General features: G+C 39.5%; 1 protein-coding gene and 1 long non-coding RNA gene across 2 annotated transcripts in view; one reads left to right on the top strand and one right to left on the bottom strand.

The window, feature by feature from the left end:
* The window catches only part of agrn (agrin), a gene marked incomplete in the record, with an annotated part of 352,884 nt that overhangs the window by 67,359 nt on the left and 269,067 nt on the right, over positions 1-16,458 (top strand).
* LOC118558491 overlaps positions 1-16,458 on the bottom strand; it is a 36,373-nt gene that overhangs the window by 238 nt on the left and 19,677 nt on the right. Inside the window, exon 2 of the long non-coding RNA XR_004928354.1 lies at positions 12,696-12,798. This is a non-coding gene — a long non-coding RNA (uncharacterized LOC118558491). The remainder of the gene's footprint in view (positions 1-12,695; positions 12,799-16,458) is intronic.

Below are 16,458 nucleotides of genomic sequence, written 5' to 3'. Positions count from 1 at the left end.
ATTGGGTAGAGAGAACAATAAGTGATGAGTATATTAGTGATTCAGTTTGCAAGGAGATGCCACATTGTCAAATCGCATAAATAGCATCTACAAGTCAAGCAATATCTTCCGAGCAGTTGTAGTTGTGGCCGATCCCCGGACCCATATTATGCCTCCTATACACATCAGAAGCATTACTGGCACTAGATTGAGTTTGATTGGGGGTTCATTTGTGGGCTTATACAGTGAACCTCAACATTAGGTACCTGTATCATGCAGTACCCTGGCGGGTAATGCACATAGGTTGAAGGATGTTCTCAGCTGCAAGATTTTGGGATTGGTAGTGACCTGGGGTAAGCATGTGCATTATGGATGTTCAACACACCCAAATGAACCATACCAAACAAGTATTGCCAAGATTCCTACCAAGCATTATATAACCCCAAATCATGTGCTGCTGACAACTAAATTAAGGTAATGGATTTTTTTACATCCTGTGTCGTCTTAATATGTGTCTAGAGGTCTAGCAGTTTGGGTTTTATGTCCAAGGTACTGATTGCCATTAACTCTAGAGTAGAAACAGCTTAGGTTTGGTTGGTGTTGTAACTGCAAAGCATGAACTGTCACGGTCGGTTGTGATTCTCAGTCTTGCATTAACATTAATGATTACATTTTGTGCATATGGCGATGCCAAAGGGTGGAGGATGAGTAGGAAATGGTTATGTTAATTTGTTTACCGCTGGCATGGTAGCAGCATTCATACGCTGATTCCACTAGTACACCTAAAATCTTCAGTTAGGTCCACTGCCACAACATTTAGGTAAATCCAAACTTGTACATCAGCAGAATCTCAACTATATGCCACTTGTCCAGTAAATCTGACAAGCTGGTAAAGAAATTAAATACACAAACCAGAGTTCCCTCCAGAGTGCATACATCGAGCTAAACGTTAACAGATTTAGAATTAGCTGCAGGCAGGTAGTGCAAGCAATAGTGTTAGAAGATTATCCATAAGTTAGCACCAGAAAATATTTGTCCGTCATGTTTCCTTATCACTTTAATCTTTTCATCATGAATAGGCACAAATGTGGAAGTGTTGAAACGTTCAAAGTAAAGAACTTTGTTGGTTACATTTGAATGCAGTAAAATAAAAAGGGTGTTGCAGGTGTTGTCTTTCCTGGCCCTCAGGGAAAATCAAAAGTCTAACATGTCCAAGACTCAGCCAAGACCGAGTACAAATGTAGTTAAGGTCAAGACTTTGAAAATGTGGTCTCATGACCGGTCCTGAGAACGCTGACACCACATCATGGTGCGGGGAACCATTGAATGTGACTACGAGATGCCTCTGATGCAGATTTGGAGTAGCTAGATAGCTTGGTGTTTGTATGTCCAACTATTCCTGAGAGAAGACCCCAATAAAGTCGTTCAACAAGAAAGCATGTATGCCTAGCAGTCTTTGCCTAATCAAATGTGCACAACCAGCATGGCCAATCGACTTTAACCCAGTGCTGATCAGAAGGATCTTTAAAGGTACATAGCCACATTATATGCTTATTAAAGAGAACACCAAAAACCGTTTGATCATGATAAAATAAGGTTATATACACCAAACATCCATCCTGATAGTGTTTTGATAGCCCTTTTTGAGCCTAAATATAATCCTCCAACGGGCGCGATTAGCAGATATAAACAAATGTGCCGTTATCTACAGGTTGTACCGCAGAACTATCAGAAAGCTAGATGGCGACTACTAAATCTCTAATAAATAATGCCGGACCTAGTCTGACCCCTCTGCAATCCCTCGTGGTAAAGCGGCAGCTCGGCGTGATCGATGGCCAACCGTTATTAATTAATCAAACCCATCTACAGCAACTCTAAGAGCCTCATATGAAAACATCAAGCAGAATGAAAATTCCCATTCATGAACAGAAACAGGGACACAGCATCAAGGTAAGAACCAATCAATCAATCGATCGATCTATTTCTAATTTTGTTTCTACTTAAGACTGTAGAGGCTAAGAAGAGCATTGCTATTAATATTATAATAGTATTAATAAGGACATTTACTCACGTCAGTCAACTCTGCAGTCACATCTGAGCCTTGGCAGCTTTAGCTTCCGCTTCAGTGTACACCAACGTTCAGAGTCTACACAGGGTGTTTGAGTCTGATTTACTCTGAATCTCATGTTTGCATTCAGCCCTGAAAGGTTGCCACACCCTACTGACGTTGGGCCACCAGTGGTCCCACACTGCCAGCTCTGTTATCTGCGTGATCTGGTATCGTAATTATTGCAATGCATTCGTTTTCAACGCATGGAGTTTTATTTAATTCCCAGAAACCCACCTGCTTCTTTCAATGGGTGTATGCAGATTTTTCTCGAGTGTGCCTCAAATGTGTTTGTGTCTGACTGCTCTCCACACAGCATGGGCTTCTAATGTCATTTTAATGATAGAGTAATAGTCTAATTATGAGCAGACAATAATCATCATTTGCCTAATGGGCGTAGCTTAACAATTAACCACCAGGACATGGATGTGAATTTAAGGTCTTTAGTTGTTTGTATCCATTCCTTTATTCACATATAGTTGTTCTAATACAGCTATAATGTTACATTCGTGCAACAAGTAGATTCAAGACAAGCTTATGCAATAAAATTATCCTTCTGATTGTTTTCTTACTCTGCAGTATTTAGGTCAGCATTACTCAATCAGAGTATTTCAGACATTGCCAGAAACGTTGAAAATAATACTATTTATTTAATAATGACAAAGACTTAGGAAGACAAAGTCAGTGAACACTGCATTACAGTAGCCACGAGATTTTTGTCACTAACTTGGTCTGAGTTGTTTTTGTCAGCATGTGTTCAGCTAGAGATCTTCTCCAGCAATGAAATGCCTTTACACGTTTTTTTTTTTTTTGTGGGTTGTGTATGGCAAGACTTTTACTCCTGTTTGCTGATGTGCAAACTATGGTAAAAGAAAAGTAGAAAATTATCTTATTTGTCTCTACAGAGAGCTGATTGCTTGAACTAGCATTGAATCTGTAGAATGTGGAGGTATCAGGGTTGGCTCACTGCCATATATTAGCATAAGACATGTGAAAAACCGCCAAGTGCAGTATTTTACATCAGGTGGCCTAATGGACACCAGCTAACGCCATTTTACACCACCTGGCGTCCCGTGCATCAACTGTCGTACAATGGGGCACTTGCCATTTTTTTTTTTTGTGACGGAGATGTAATTTCATGTGATTTTTTCCTTAATTTGTGGGTCAATGAACAGCTGCAATGTGAGTAAAACAGCTTGCCATAAAGGTTAGCTTTGTCACAACAGTTTGGGGAAAGCTATTAACAATGCATAACAACTGTCAAAACACATCTGTTTTACAAGCTAGAAAAATGCATTTACATGCTTTAGAATGGAAAGCAAGCTGTTCTATGCCCCCAGTTCCCCCTTTATCAGCCGCACCTGTGACATCTGATGCAATCCAAGCAAGTCTCCTATGAATTGTGCTTTAACAAATCTGAGTGCTTACATCAGGTCCCGCTGAAAATGCAGAAGCCTCCAAAAAAAATCCCCTTTTGTTGAACTCTGGGGTCGACGTGCATCTGGTCCCACGTGTTTAGAGTAAACGAGGCCATTGCAGTTAAGGCTCAAGGTGCAGTTTGAATTTTTCCTGTGCTCTGCTGAAGTAATGAGACTCCTTGAACCTTTCTGTATCATTTTGTCACAGACCAACAGACATTCATCCATCCATTCCTTTTCAATACATGTTTAATCCCTGCTCATGTGGGCTGATGGTACTGGATGCCTCCACTGTGGTTGACAATGAAAATGGTTTTTAGATGTATTTATTTTTTACCTGATAAAAATCTGAAAAGTGTGGATTACAAGCTCGTGTGTCACTTTGCTGCATCTCTGGATGCATTCTCGCAATGGAGCGTTGCGTAGTGCAACTCGAAGGGGGCTGTTCAATCAAATGGTTCTGTACCATGGTTCTGTACGGGTACTGTAACCCAATTTCACTGCAATTTACAAGATGTATGCAACGGAATTTCGTTCTGTACGCACTCTCTGCATACAAAATGACAAATAAAGTTGTCTAAGTCTCTAAGTCTAAGTCTTCAATAAAGTAATGCCTCAGGGGAGCTTAATACAAAGGCCACACTTTTTAGGTTTTTCTACATTTATTTTAAAATGAATTAAAGTTAATTGTTTTACCATGAAAGAATAAAATGAGTTCATTTGGCAGTAATACTTTGCAAAGTGCTATATTTAATGATAGCTATCATGAAACTAATTAATAGGGAACAGATTCAAAAGGCTTCTTAGAAGTTTAGATGCTTCTCTAACTTGAAAATTACTTAATAAATATAACACATTTTAAATGTATTGACCATGGAATTCTTAAACCCCAAGGCATCTCTAAAAACTGTTGTCCTTTCGCCTCAGTGAATATCTACAAACGAGTTTTGGATTTATAACTGAGTAGGATGTCATGCAGCTGTCTCCATCTATGCCTCTCATTGCTTTCAGCACATAGTAAATATGTGGTAGTCGAGACTCCTTGGTTGTGTTGAAATACTTAGTGGCATGACATCTTGAAAAGATGTTCAGGGCTTTAAATCTTCCTGTCGACTGAAGTGTCCTTGAGTGAGATGCCAACCTCTCTGCTGATCTGTGGCATGCTCTGACCCCTCAACTCCCTCGAGGGCTTCCAAAAAAAAGTAATGCTAAGGAACTGCATAACAGCTTAATGTTGTATATTACAGTTATTCTACTGCATGATGGTTTAATTTCGATGCTGGCAACGCCACAAAGCAGCCAGCCTGTTTGTTTGAGCTGATCGATGGGCTGTAATTTCTCTATTGTCCCTCCTGTGGGCTCTTAGCATGTAACATAACCCGTCAAGTTAGAAAATGCCTTCACCAGATGGCTGCTGGAGAGCAATCCTGACCTGAATTTCACTTCATGTCTTTTTCAAACCCTCCCGGCTTTGCTTTTGCGTCTGTTCCTCAGCCCAAAAATGTGACTTGTAACAGGGCACGTTGGTATCCTGCTCCTACAGGTCCACACAAAACACGAGCCCTGGTTACAATGGTGTCGTTGTCCGTGTTCTTTATTGAGGCTGGCCTATTAAAAATTTCTCACCTTGTGAAAGAGCGGGTGTAGAGAGAGGTGTGTGTCTCTGGTTTTCTCATTTGCTTGCTTTTTTTTTTCTTCTTACCAGTCATATCATATTGGGAGAGGGCACCGTTGGTTGGATATCTGGTGCATGAATAGGGAAACACACGCAAGACGCAGCGTTCCATGCGGACCCTGTCAAGCCGGCCAAGCTGTCGAGGGGATGTGTTTGTCTGGAAAGGAGGGCTCTCGCGGCATCCCTTTTTTCTCTCTGTGGGAACATAGGTGGCCATTGTTGGGTCCAAAGAGTGTCGGGCAGATGGGGGCGAGCTGCTGACGTGGAACTGGACCGATGCCCAAAAAATACTGGGGCAACGGGGGCTCGGTGGCTTTGTGTGTGTGTGAGGGTGTTCAAAGATCTTCGGGGCATTACCCTCACCCATGATGCTCACACACAAGCACCCTTCTCTACCATTCTCCCAAATCGCCCCTCTTCCTTCTGTTATTACTAATTGAATTTTCTGGGGACGAGGAAGGAGATTTTATCTGTCAAGTCCTCATTTCCATGTTAAGTAAGAGCCAATAAATATCTTTAGAGTTCTTCAATAATGGCCACAGGGGTTTTATTAGTTTGCACATCTTAGCACATTGGGTAGAAACACAGCTTTTCATTTGGAGAGATGTATTGTTTTATATTTTTGGTCAAAGTGTCTGACTTCCTTTGGCATTTTTCTAGTTGATCTAGTTATTATCATGAGCCCCGGATATGTAGGTGATTACTTACAGCCTGTATGTTTGAGACTTTTATTTTGAAGTAAAGCAGAATTTAGTTCTTGAGTTGTTCAGGTGCCAATGCTAGGTAAAAAAATAAATAAATGTAAAAAACAAGGTTCAAATAATATCAAAAATGTGCTAATGCAGTGGATGACTAATCATTATCTTACTATTAGTAATTGTGTTAAAGTTAGAATTTGTTCTGCAATTTGAAAGGAATGATAAGTAACACATTTACTGCAGCTTGCAGACATGGAAGCAAGTAAGAGAAGTGGACCAGAAAAAGAACAAAATACAACATCATATACCTATCCTGTTGTACCGAGTGTGGTTTAACAGCAGCAACGGACCATTGAGGAAACGGCGTCGGCTGTTGTCAGTGGCAGGCTGTTGTTCATGTGTTGTTCTGATTTTGAAATGAGGTGTCATTATTATTTATTGCTCCTTTAAAGGGGCCAATTTACCTACATTTTGCACCAACTTCTTTTGAATTGTTGGTGAAAGTCGGAGAATCCGAAAAGAAAGGCAGGCATACACAGGGAGAAGATGCATGCAGAAAGACCCCAGACCAGAATTAGAGCCTAGGACTCTCTTTCTACAAATCAACAGTGGATATGTATAAAAAGTATAAAGATGCAAACATTTATACATGGGGGAAACTGGGTCTGAACTATTCTACACTTATTGCAGTTTTTTTTTTAAACATTGTTTCTGAAGTGAAACCTTTATTCTATTAGTGAAAACAAAAATATAGATTCTTAGTGTTTGTTAACATATTGATAATATATGGTCTTGCTTTTATGATCCAAATATCACGTATTATCTTGTGTCAAGAGCTGAATATATCATTACACCTCTAGGGTGTACCAACCAGTCGATGTGAGACCAGAATCAGATCAGCCTCACCAGTGATTGTTCCAATTGTCTATTGTCCAATTGTTCAGACAATTAAAATAAATTAATTTTTTTTCCCTAGCCATTAAATACACCACGGTTAAATAACCAGTTTGCACTACCAAAAGCACATATTTGATGTGGATGTAGCAGAGTAAATTCAAAGTTAGCCTTTATATCACTAAGAAAATTTAAATAAATTAAATAAAAAATCAGAAGAAACATAAAAGGTGTTAAAGAAGTCTACTTTCTAGGCAAGACCTAAGGCAGTGTTCATGCAGCATTTGCAAATGTTAGCAGTCTGTCGGAAAACCTCCAACCAGGGTCAGGACAATTTAGAATCAAGGAAATACACAGACATCTGCTGCCATGCAAACTTTACAAAAGGCAGAAATAATAATCAGACTACAAAACATCAACCACTGCATGTCTATAGATACACCTAAAGAACAACACTTAAAGTTGTGATATTTTTTTAAGAGTCCACAAAAGTGAACTTCCAAAGTAACTCATATCATTCAGCACAACTGCACTGGTGGCCATATTTATCACATCGTCATTCAGAAGGCTGACTCTGGGGAATTGACCCCCAGCACTAACCCAAGTGGCCTCTGTCTTGTGTTTTCATCTCTCAGCTGGAAGTGTAGCCCTCAGAGACAAGTGGATCTCTTCTATTCCTGGCTTTACTGCTACTGACTGATAGAATGGAAAGTTAATGGATGTTAAATAAAGCTGTGGTCTGTCTGTGCGCTTGCAAAAACGCCCTCGGCCTGGGGCCAGCTCTAAATTTTTATTGTCTTGTACACTGGCCATTAAGAATCCAGTGGGAGTAGTTTTATCTAATTATCGCGAGGAACAATTAGGGACCTACATCAACAATCATGAGCATTTTCCTCCATTGCAGTTTTAGCTTCCAAAAAAAAACATTTATCAGATGTGTTCCCTAAATTTGATTTAAAATTTCTTTTATGAACCTAAACATCTGACTCTAGTAATAATCGTCAGTGACTTGGGAATGAATGGAGGTTTAACCCAGGAGCAGCTCAACACTCGCCCATCCCAGAGCAATCAGTGCTGCTCACAGTTTAGAAACGTTGTTCACATGAATCTCCAGATCAAACAGTGCCTGCTTGGACACCTGCTCCAGGCCTTGGTGATAGTGTCAAGAGAACGACTCACACTTATACAGGCACAGCCACCTAAATACATGCAAACACACACACCCTGGTCTCACCCTCAGGCAGGGCTGCCGAACACTGGATCAGAAGCTCTGTATACGAGGCAGCATGCTGATTCCAGCTTTTAATCTTTTATTCGTGACGTGACTGTTCTGTGATGTTATTAAATCCACCCAGAACTAATTACATTGATTATATATCCCTCTGCTGCTATATTATGCAGGAGGCTGGCCATGTTTCCTAACACAGTTGTCTGCTTATGGCTCCCAAAGATTGCTTTAATTGATGAGCTTTGGGTTTTCTTAGATAAAGAAAGCTATTGTTTTTGAGTGGGATTTAAGTGTAAAAGAAAACCAAACTGAGGTATGTGGCTGGGGAATGCTTCAGACATTCATTGAGATGTGTGTACAAAGAGAAAATAAGCTATTTAACAGAATGAGCCATGCAATAAAAGGCTATTAAAGCCCTAATTAGAATTAATTGTGTGCTTAAAAATTATGTAAATCAATTTAGATTCAGTAATTTTACCTGGATTTAAATATTTCCTACCTAAATAACAGGTGAAAATGTAGGCTTTAATGATTTGGGTTTGTCTATAAGCAGCAAAGTGTGCATAACAGAATAAAAAAAAGACTTTTTAGAAATTTTCCTGTACCCTGTTTTCTATACACTTCCATTGTATTTTACGTATGATTTATATCTAAAACAACTTTGCTTCTTTATGCAATATAGGTTATGTTACACTAGGTAGTAAAGAAGACCTTGCTTATAGTTATTTTTAAACAAAGTATGATCAGTTTCATACGAGCGTTTGTTTTTACTGATTGATAGTTTTCATACTCATGGTTCAATTTGAAAACACATTATAAGGCTTTAATTCCAATCTCTTTGAATGAAACGTCATAATTATTGATTTAAATGAGCTGTAAGTAAAATATTTACTGTAAAATCAAGCTAAATCATTCTCATTTATCACCCAGGATGGAACTAACATTCCCTATAAACAATCAATCCTCTCCATCAACAATGTCTTAGTCACGTTTTCTCCTTTCAGACCTAGAGGTACGGTCTGGAGATACTTTGGCTCAGCGTGTAGCCTGTGTTTACTCCCTGGTTCCTGAGGCAATCATAGGAGAGTTCCCAGGGTTCCCAAAACAGAGCGCAGCATTTAGTATTTTATGTTGTTAAAAGAGCAACAGCTTGCAAACATGGAAGCCAGTAAGGGAGGCGGACCAGAAATATAACAGAATACAACATTATATACCTTTCCTGTGTTAGTAAAAATTCAGAAGTGTTTAACACCATTTTAAAATGGCATATTAAGTTGTTGTGATTGGCAAGCTGTAGTACCAATTTGAGCCACAGGGTGTCAGTATAACTTGTAGCTCCTTTAATGCTGCTATGATTCCAAGTAGGATAGGGAACCAGGATCTGTATATTGGTGATTAAATACAGTACATTTTAGCTGTGCTGATTGGAAACCTGAACTGTGTTTAAATTATAGTTGTATTACTGTCTGGATCTCCTCTCTGTAGTCCTCCTGAAATGATTTTTGTTTTTACATGGAATAGTAAAGCTGGAGGACAGAGGTTGTAAAATGTTTTTGTTAAATTACACAGTATCGCAGTAAATCTTGAACTTCGACATTAACCAAAAGAGTAGGCCAACACTACTGTTAGCATGCTAACGGTAATGTCCGAGGCTAAATATTGTTGATTTCCAGTCTGAATGAAAATAGCTAGCTAGCTAAAACGGCTAATTATGAAATGCTTATTAAATACATTTTCTGTATTTTACTCACCTCCAAAGCTGCTGAGTTTGAAAACTATGCTGCTCTTCATTAACTCTATTTTAACCATTATTAATTTGTTATTCAGGACATTCTGTTATCTATAGTTTGGACAGGAAGTCTGTACATTTGTAAAATTGAAGCCTGTCTTGCAAAGTTCTGTCAGCAATAGTTTCCGTTTTAAGCTACTCTTATTGTGTGCCTTGGATATGAAGATGACTGCTTTAGTGTTGAGATTGTCTATCTACTGTTATTTTGACGGAAAATAAGAAGCCGTTCTTGAGTCTTTGTCCTGCAGGGCAAGTGGACTGTGCATGCCAGCAAAAGCACTTGGTTGCATTAACAGTGAAGGGACTTCGTTGTGGTAAATAGTAAATGACTCGTACTTGTGCAGTGCTTTAATGAATCCGACGACCCCAAAGCGTCATTCACCCATTCACCGGCATATTCACATACGTTGACGAACCGACAGACTAGATATGAACGGTTTGTTAGCACTGTAAGATTTATCTACTGAATGGTATTACATCTGAACTACTAACTACAGTAGTAGTAATACCTGCACTGTAGGGCTGTGTTAAAAAAGTTGATTTTAAACATAGATTTATAATATATATATGAACTTAAAGTGTGAGCCGGCATTACTTGCGTGGACATGAGTGTGCGGAGTCCACGCTGGCAGGCACACGCAGATCTCAGTTTTTACGACCACGTATGCGTACGCAGTGTCACACTATAAACTGCTCGGCGGCAAGAAGTCTTCACATCGAACAGTTTTATATGCGACAATGAGCTTGATACACTGAGCTGCTCCAAGCAGGCGGTCTCCAGGACGCACGGCGTTACAGTCCCTCTCTGTTCTCACTGACAGGTGAGCGGTGGGAGCCTGCTGGAAATGAAATGGCTCTACATCCTCAACTAGCTGAGCTAATCAAAAACTTTACCATCACTCCCCCTGCTTCATCCTGGTGGGAAAGTGTGGGAATTATGGGAATTTGTCACATGAAATGTAGACACAGCCACTCCCAAGTATGTGGGAGCTGTAATATTGTGTTTTTACCAGTAAAGCACACTGCGTTAGTCTGTTTATTAGTTCTTCTTCTGCTCTGAGACCTCAGCAGGACAAAAACAAAACAAGGTGGCAAGCCCCACCTAGTGGTCAGAAGCATGGACGCAACATGTATCACAGGAGGCTTCACGCTTCTGTCTGGGAGGTGAATTTTTAATGTCATATTTTTAATAAGGCAACAATGACTTTAATTATTAAAGTCATATCTTTAATAACACTTAGCAGGTTAGTGTTCAAGTTTAGTGTCCTTTTTGGTTTCATAAAGTATTTTTGAGTTGAACTGAATAGAAATAGCAGCTGTAGATATTCTCTGATGTCCTCTTTTTCCTACCTTGGATCTTTTTGGGTATTCTGCCCCACAGCATGTTTGTGAAAACAAATTTCTCAACATTCAGGAAGAGGGTTTGGTCCTTATAGCCGCCAGTAGCTATTACATTACATCATTAATTTGCTGTTGAATGTTAATATGATACTACTATTAATACGTCGCATAACTACACAGTCGTGAAATTCGGGTGCAATGTTTTTAATCAAATAAATTCTTGAGATTTGAATGGATACCCAGCCCTACTGCAATGATCAAACCTGAACCAGAGAATAAATACACTTGAACAGATTTATTAAAATAGTTTCATGAAAGCTTCATTCTAATTGTGAAAGCACAAAAACTATTGCTTTGAATGTTTTTTGGCATTAGTTACCTAGAAAAAGCCGAGCACGGAAACATCAGTATGTTGATGAAACGAATGAACTCAGATTTTCTAAAACACAGTTCTACACAAAAAACAGAATTCTCGGTTTTCTTAGTATCACGTATCACCTCTTGTTAGAATGCATACTTCTGTGGGTTTATGGTAATTACTCTGAGGGTACATTAAATTTAAGGAAATGTGCTACTTTAAGTGCCTTCTAGTGAAAACATGGCGTTATAAGTTATATGGAGTCATTTCTGTCTCCAATTGGTTTCCTGACATTAAATGTTGGGTTAATGACACCCGTTGGTGAAGGAGAAGGCTTCTCTAAGATAGATTTTCAAACATTCTCATCTGGTAACTAAGGTTCACCAAGTTGCAAGTGTAAATCTGTCACATGTGTCATTAGTTTGGAAGTGTGTGGACTACAGTTGTCAGAGGGGTTATTATTACATAGATGTTCTGTTCCCATGTTTCATAATTGTAGAGGATGGGGTGGAGGGGCGTGCTCAGGCTTGCCTGTAGGCAAGTCAAGCTCAGAGCAGATTCCATTTTGCAGAACTTTGCTATTTAGACAGCTGGATTGTAGAGATGAATGAGCATCGCTGATGTGAAGTCAAACAAATCAAATCCCTTCTCGTCTGCTCCTGGACCTAAAATCATGTTCCTTTTTACATTCTGATTTGTTGGTACTCGATTGGCCCTCCGTTTCGTTTTGTTTCTGACAGAAAAGCTGAAGCAGCGTTCCCTGAGACGGGATTATGGTGGGAGAGGAATGTCGAATCAGCAACATTGTGCCTTTGTGGGTTCTATCATAATATATTGATATCCTCTTGAATGTCAGCTTAAAAGAGATTGGATTGACCGAGACTTTCACACAGCCCTGAACTTAAGAGTTCGACGTCCTTTCTTTTTATTCCAATTAGAAATGGAAGTAGGTCGATCGGATCAAAAGAAGTATCGATTTAGCATGAAACGGATGGTTACATCAGCTCTCGCATCAACTCCCCAAGTCATGAACTTAACTCTCGCTTTGATACTGTATTTCTTTGTGGATTTCGGGTTGAAGTTGAAGAAGAGCATTGTTTGTCTTATGCACAGGTTGGAAGGAATGCAAGTTCCATAAAAAGAGGGAGTAAAGTAAGATTTGTACATTTGTACATTTGTATGCAGTGCGGTTCGGATGAAGAGCTTACCTTAGCCAGCCAACGCTCACAGGAAGGATTCTCATCAGCTCTCCGTTGTCAGCCAGAGCACTTAAGACGATTGCTTCCCCGATGACCTGAAATGCGTGGGAGGCTGAGATGAAAGGATGGCGAAAAGAAGAGGCAGTGGTAAAGAGAGTGAAAAGGACAACAGGAGAGAAAAATGTGATGAAAGACAAAGACATATTGGTGACGCTGATATCAACCCTGGGACATGTTTCTTCCCTTTACGGTTCTCAGATTGTCCCCCAATTACAAGTTATAGCCTCAAAGACCTTTGATAAACCAAATAAAAGTGTAGAAACCATTCATAAACAACATGAATCTCAGAAAATCATTTTACTCAAATTCAAGCAAGATATAAAGTAAATCATATTAATAATTTGTTTGGCTTATTTTAAGCAATTAATAACCTAGCCAGTTGACCACCACAGCCATATAATACCGGCCAAAACCATGGAGCTATTTATTAGTGTGTGTGTGTGTGTGTGTGTGTGTGTGTGTGTGTGTGTGTGTGTGTGTGTGTGTGTGTGTGTGTGTGTGTGTGTGTGTGTTATGAAGACAGAGTTACACGGAGTCCGTAGGCGGCCTAATGAAGTCGCTTTCATTTTGGAGAGGAAGAAAGGTGGATGCACTTCATTAACCTTACTAACCACAACACACGCTCACAAACTCACACTTACAAGCAGAAAAGACACAGGCTGCACCGAGGGCGGAAGTGACTGAAGCACATGCCAGGCGGGATGAAGATGGATGGCAACCTTTTCACTGGATGCTTTATCTTGGCCCACACGAGACAAAGACAGCAGCTTTGTCCATATCCCAGTTTTCTTTTTCACCAAGGAACAGGGGGACAGTGTCTAATAACTAAAGACCCTGACATTTATGGATATTAATGACGTGTTGCCTGGACTTCTGATAGGGTCGCATTACATTTATTAAAAGTATTAACAATACACACTGTGAAACGTAAGCTTTACTTGGTATATATCTGTGACAATAATGTTGAAATCATGTAGAAGTCATTCAAAGAAGATGTAAAAGACTTAAAGGCAAAATAATATTCTTAGCAATTATAAACTGTTTTTTTTAACATTTCTTAATGAAAAAAGACATCCAGTATTGATTTGTTGCGAGTAAAAGTACAAATCTGTTAAAATGCTTGACAGTTTCCAGTCTCTTACTTTATTACCTGTGATCTGTCCATCATTAAATCCCTTATTCACCATCGACCTCCTGTCCTTGTCTCTGGCTGTGGGTTGCCAAGAAAACCAAATCTCTCTCTCTCTCTCTCTCTCTCTCTCTCTCTCTCTCTCTCTCTCTCTCTCTCTCTCTCTCTCTCTCTCTCTCTCTCTCTCTCTCTCTCTCTCTCTCTCTTTAGCATGAGTCCATGGTTACAAAAGTCCTCGTCAATAGGAGCCTGCCTTAATAATGGATCAGGCTGTTCCTCATTAGTCACTGTGCTTATGTAGCATTCTACCTTTTTGGTGAGCAGAGATGAATCAAATTATAATATCCCTCCTCTGCTGAGAGCTAGCACACGTCATCAGCGAAGGCCATAGGGCTCTTCGGACACTGTCCTCTGCCTTCTGGATAAACCCCTCAGCCTGCATTGATCTTCTGTGCAGATCTCTCTCCTCCCTGCAACCAGAGACATTTCTCAGATTCCATGTGTCTGGTCCACCTTGAATTTTTGGGGGGATTTTCCCAATAAGAATAAACCGCGATTCATCCTTATGGCTTTGGTGTTGGTCCTGTTTCGTTCAACATCTAATTCTTACCTTTCTTCTGATTCGTTTACTTTCTTTTAACTGGCTACATTAAAAAAGCCATCTCTTCTCTCTGTGAGAGCCAATAAAGGATCTGTGCTCTTTGCTAACAGCAGTGTTGGCGGTGTCTCTGATTGGGGTGGAGGCGGTGAAACATGCACGATGTACTTAAGTTATAGTGTTGGCCAGAGGTATCAGTGATGTAATTTACGACAGGAGGAAGCATAGCTGGGCTCCTTACTTTATGGTGGTTCTGGTAATTTTTTATATCTTTGTGTCTTTTTGACTTTGAACAGGCTGACATTAACAGCTAGGGTAAATTGCTCTGTTGGACCCATTGGGAGGTAAGACTACGACCAGCCTGTGCTTAGAGGGGGACTCATGGTGGTGATCCACATGATGAATGTGTCAGGGTCAGAACAATAACATGTGCAAACATCTGAGAAGCCTTGATCATCTTAATAATAACTTATTTATTTCTGTTGGAAGAATCTTGGGTCATTTTTAGAAAGGGGAATTACTTAAAGTTGGATTTAGAGTTTGTTTGTTCTTTCCTTTGGGGTGTTTTAAGATCATACAAGAAGAGAACTGACTGAAGTTTAGCATCTCTGCCATAAACAGTCATTAATTTATACCGTTAAGTTCTTTTTTTGTTTTCTTTATCAGCGGTATTAATGGCTTTACCAATCCCTGTGCTGCAAACCATTAATGTCTGCCAGACAGAATGACAATCATGTGATGTTGGACATAGCAAGATGTTGAGTGCAATAATCACAGGCTGATCTCTGGGACAGGTACATATTAGAAAGCTTTAAATATGTACAATACTGCTGAAAAAAATAGTATAAATATGTATTCATTTTTGTTCTTTTATTGGCACAAATCACATTGAGGTGAACCAACCAAAATATGACATGGTTGTATAAGAGTTTTGGATGTGGTGATTGTCAGCAATATTTGTGTATAACTTTCTATAATCTCTTTGCATATAGCAATTTGATTTGTTAATCACCGGAAAATTATATTGATGCATAAATCAATTGGCTAGTGATTGGCCGAATAATGCAAATAAAAAACTTTTTTGGTGTTCTGTTGATTGACTTCATAAATGCTACAAGTAACGCCATGTTTTTGATTAACAGTGTTTCGAGTTTATTGAAAATCAGATAAAGCCTGCAAGGCTTATAATATGCTGGGGGAAACCCTGCTCTTGTTTTTCTCTTCTGAAGTTCACCCTAGCTAATTTGGTGAATAGTTGTCACCAAATTGGGGACACTCAGAGAGTAATAAAATGTAATCTTGAGATTATCAGTTGATTCTTAATTAAGATAGTTACCTCATAGAAAAGTAGTATACCCTGTCCGGTCACAGCAGAACACTTAACTCTGCACTATTGATCCCAATAAACATACACTACTCAAAACAAGAATGCATCAGACGTTGCTTCAATAATGAAACAAGCTTGTTCACAAAATACCCAGTTTTGTCATGATTAGACCCATGTAACACAATTTTGTTAATATGCCAGAATACATGGCAAGATGCAGTACAGCTAGCTCCTACAGGATGTTAGATAAGGCAGACTCCTAAAACACCCATGAGGCATTTCTTCAAATGAGAAGGAATCTGTTAGATGATCAGCGCTTTCGTGAGGCTTGTTATCCTACCAAACTGAAGACTTGTAAGCTAGCGCTAGCTGTTATTAGCTTCACGGACAGCCCAATAACATCTCTGGGCTCTTCGATCTTCACCACGCAACGCTCCCCTGCGTGAATGCAGACTGATAGAGCTGAACAACATATATACATGTGTTCAGACTTTGTTGTCTATAAGTTAATGTTTCAAATAATTAATAAGCGGTACAAGAGCAGCATAAAGTTTCCACAAGCCTAGAGCACCGTCTTGAGGCTATAGACGGTACTTCTTGGTGCGTGTTGTTCAGTATGATTTACCATTTAAAACTGATATATAAGTCGCACCTGACT

This window comes from Fundulus heteroclitus, chromosome 1 (genome assembly GCF_011125445.2).
Source record: "Fundulus heteroclitus isolate FHET01 chromosome 1, MU-UCD_Fhet_4.1, whole genome shotgun sequence".
NCBI lineage: Eukaryota > Metazoa > Chordata > Actinopteri > Cyprinodontiformes > Fundulidae > Fundulus > Fundulus heteroclitus.
Note: the sequence above shows the minus strand (reverse complement) of the source record. Positions and strands in the feature narration are given on the sequence as shown.